This window comes from Carlito syrichta, unplaced genomic scaffold (genome assembly GCF_000164805.1).
Source record: "Carlito syrichta isolate Samal-C Ts95f unplaced genomic scaffold, Tarsius_syrichta-2.0.1 Scaffold90614, whole genome shotgun sequence".
Taxonomy (NCBI): Eukaryota; Metazoa; Chordata; class Mammalia; order Primates; family Tarsiidae; genus Carlito; species Carlito syrichta.
The window spans coordinates 533,998-537,871 of NW_007034710.1; the positions used below are offsets into that span (position 1 = coordinate 533,998).

General features: G+C 43.0%; 1 protein-coding gene across 2 annotated transcripts in view; it reads left to right on the plus strand.

Annotated features, from left to right (window-relative positions):
- The window catches only part of ZNF609 (zinc finger protein 609), a 243,532-nt gene that overhangs the window by 171,377 nt on the left and 68,281 nt on the right, over positions 1–3,874 (plus strand). The gene's annotated exons all lie outside the window — the stretch shown is intronic.

A 3,874-nucleotide genomic window follows, 5' to 3' on the forward strand; every position in this document is an offset into this window, starting at 1 on the left:
AGAGAGAGAGAGAGAGAGAGAGAGAGAGAGGAGATACACCTCTCCATAGGTAGGGGGAGGGGTTCAAAGTTAAAAAAACATGGTGGCCACGGCTCAAAGAACATATGATCTGGCCAGTGGTTAACAAACTGATGGACTTTAAAAAAAAAATCATTTAAAAAATGTGGGGTATAATTCAGGAGTGGGTAGATAAGTGGCCATCGTATAGGTAAAGTTTAGGCATCCCGTTGTTCCCCACTTTGCATTGTTGGCGGTCGGGTGCCCTTCCAGATAAAAAAAAAAAAAAAAAAACACACCCATAACTGGAGGTACAGCCAGCTCCTTCTTGCCACTGGTTGCCTCATTGCACAGCCACCTACGCCACTTCATGTATCTGTAAATTGGCACAGATTTTATAGGCTAAGGAAATAGGGAAATGTTTACATGGTCTTGTTTTCAGGCATCCACTAAGCAGTTGGCTCACTGTAGGTTGCTGCTGCCCAAGGCTACCATCCAGACTTCTTGTGTGTTCCCATTTGCCCTTAAGAAAAGAATCTCTTCTGTTTTGAAAGTTCATAAGCCTGAAAAAAAAGAAATAGAAGTGAAAAGGGACTTAACCAGGTATTTCAGATCTTTTGGTAAGATCTGGTGGCAATTTGATGTCTTTGCATTACTTTTATAAAGAATCCAAGTCCTCATCAAAGTATGTGTGGTCAGAGAGGCTGGGCCTCAGATTCTCATGTTTCTGCATCAGTAACCAGACTTTCAAACCATCCTTGCTCTAAGGAATTTAGTGACCCAAAGGAGCACAGCTAATTATCTCTGATTATCACAGAGCTATCTTGTCAGTCTGCCCATAGAATATTCAGGCATTTCATTCTGGTCATTCTAATAAAAGTCTGTTTTCCTGAATCTTTTGTCGTAATTTAGTATTTATTTAAAGTTCACCATATAATAGGTGCTGATGTGTTCTTGACTCTTTCATCATTAAGGATATAATAAATCTTCAGGTTTCAGAATAACATTGCTAATGAGGTTTATTGTGTACCTGAGTGGTGGAAATGGATGCACAGAAGATAGAGAGGTTGACTTTAGAGGTTGATTCTAGATCTATGTATATACAGTATACAATCTGGAAATCACAAAGTATCTATCCGATTTTTATTTTTATTTTTGAGTTGGATTCTCACTCTGTCACCCATGCTGGAGTACAGTGGCACGCTCATGGCCACCACAACCTCTACCTGCTGGGCTCAGGCAATCCTTCCTCCTCAGTCTTCCAAGTAGCTGGAACTACAGGCACACGCTACCATACCTGACTATTATCTGATTTTTCAAATGTCATCTGCTCATGGTTAAACATCTGAACAGCCACAGAGTCTGTTGAAATGACAAACATATCCAGACCACATCTCTGTGCTACCAAGCAAACTTAAGGGCCTCTTGCCTCAATATATTGAAGATGGAAGACATCAATTTCCTGCCTGTTTGTTCTACCCATCTTTATGATGGTGACTTTTCTCCAAGGGCAAGATACTTTTTGTATCTATGAGCTTAAAAACTTTTTAAGAGAGTGAGGCTAACCCTTTTGCTCTCCTGAGGACAACGAATACCTTTTTATCTGAGGGTCCCTTTTGTGCCCCTCTGCCAGGAAGATGTTAAAACATATTGTTTTCAGCCGGGCTCGGTGGCTCAGCCTGTAATCCTGCGCCTTGGGAGGCCGAGGTGAGTGAATTGCCTGAGCCCGCGGGTTTGAGACGCGCCTGGGCAGCGAGACCTCATCTCTACAATAAATCAAAAATCAGCCGGGCGTGGTAGTGTGTGCCTATAGTTCCAGCTACTCGGAAAGCTGAGGCTGAAGGATTGCCAGAGCCCAGCAGGTCGAGGCTGCGGTGGCCAGGAGTGGCCACTGCACTCTAGTCTGGGCGACAGAGTGAGACTCCAACTCAAAAAAAACAAATTTCATTTTAAATTTTAAAATATTATTTTATATCAGAGACAGGGTCTCGCTATGTTGCTCAGCCTGGTAGTAAACTCCTGACTTCAAACGATACTCTCACCTCGGCTTCCCAAAATGCTGGGATTACAGGCATGAGCCACTATGCCCAGCCTTTTTTATTTATTTATTTTTTAATCATTTGCTCTGAAAGGCACTCTAGTTGTTAGGTTGTCATTGGCAGCTCATTACCGAGTTATCTTGTTATACACTCTTAAGGTACCCTGTACTTTATTTCACAGCACTCATCACAGTTTGCAACTATGCTTATAATTATGTCACTTTTCTACTAATGTCTGTCTCTTCCACTGTTTTAGAAGTTCTGTGAGATTAGGGATTCTGTTTTATTGTATCCAAAACACTTAATGTCTGGCACCTATAAATAGTTCTCAAAAATATTTGTTTGAATGAATGAATGCTTCCATCCATGTCATTGTCATTTCTGAACTTGTGCTAATATATACAACATAATAGTGCTTGAATTTAGGAATCATGTCAAGATACCTTCCAAAATTCTACACCTTTTATGAAACTCAGAATAAATACTGCTTTTACCCGGTTTGAGATCACTCCTCTTTATCGAAACCTGTAAGAATTTATTTCTAGTCGGGTCGGTGGCTCAGCCTGTAATCCCGTGCCTTGGAGGCTGAGGTGAGTGGATTGCCTGAGCCCGCGGGTCCGAGACCCTCCTGGGCAACTTGGTGAGACCTCATCTCTACAATAAAAACAAAAAATTAGCCAGGCGTGGTAGCGCGCACCTGTAGTTCCAGCTACTTGGAAGGCTGAGGTGGAAGGATCACCGGAGCCCAGCAGGTAGAGGCTACGGTGGTTGGGAGTGGCCACTGCACTCCAGTCTGGGCGACAGAATGAGACTCCAAAAAAAAAAAGAATTTAGTTCTACTTAGTTCTACTTTTAATACCAGGTTTTCTCCCACCTGCTGTATTGTGTTTCAAGGCTTAGCTCTCTTCTTCTTTTTTTATTTCATCCCAAGGGAAAGAGAACTGGTCTACAATGATATACTCAACTTTGTTTTCTGACCACCCCAGAGGGCCTTCACCTGAACTACCAGTTGGCAAAGGTCTGAACTGGGACCAGAGTTGGTTCTCATTTCTTTTCATCTTCAGGTAACAGAGATTTCCTGAAAAGATCATTCTCGAAATCTCTGTAAGGTCCAGTGTACTGAGTCAGTCCTCAAGTTAATCATAAGAACTATATACAGATACTTGAATTTTTTTTAAGTGTCAAGGTAGGCTTTCCTTTTTTAGTCAGTAGCACTAGGCCAAGGGCCAACACACAGTGATGGAGTTTATTTTGGCAAATTTGCTTTATGGAAGAATGTGTGGTATAGTGAAAGGAACACTGAATGAAAATCAAGAGACTTTATATCTCTGTCACTATCATTGTGACCTTAGACAAATCTTTTAACTTCTCTGAGTCTTAGTTACCTCATCTTCTTAAGTAGAGTTGGACTAGGTGACCAATTAGGACTTGTCAGCTCTTAAGCTATATAAATCTGTGCCTTGAAGCCGGGCTTGGTGGCTCAACCTGTAATCTCGCGCCTTTGGGAGGCTGAGGTGAGTGGATTGCCCGAGCCCACGGGTTCGAGACCTGTCTGGGCAACTTGGCGAGACCTCATCTCTACAATAAAATCAAAAAATTAGCCGAGCATGGTAGCGCGTGCCTGTAGTTTCTGTTACTAGGAAGGCTGAGGCGGAAGGATCACCGGAGCCCAGCAGGTTGAGGCTGCAGTAGCTGGGATCGGTCACTGCACTCCAGTCTGGGCAACAGAGTGAGACTCCAACTCAAAAAAAAAAAGAAAATGAAGCCGGGCTCAGTGGCTCAGCCTGTGATCCCGTACCTTTGGGAGGCTGAGGTGAGTGGATTGCCTGAGCCCGCGG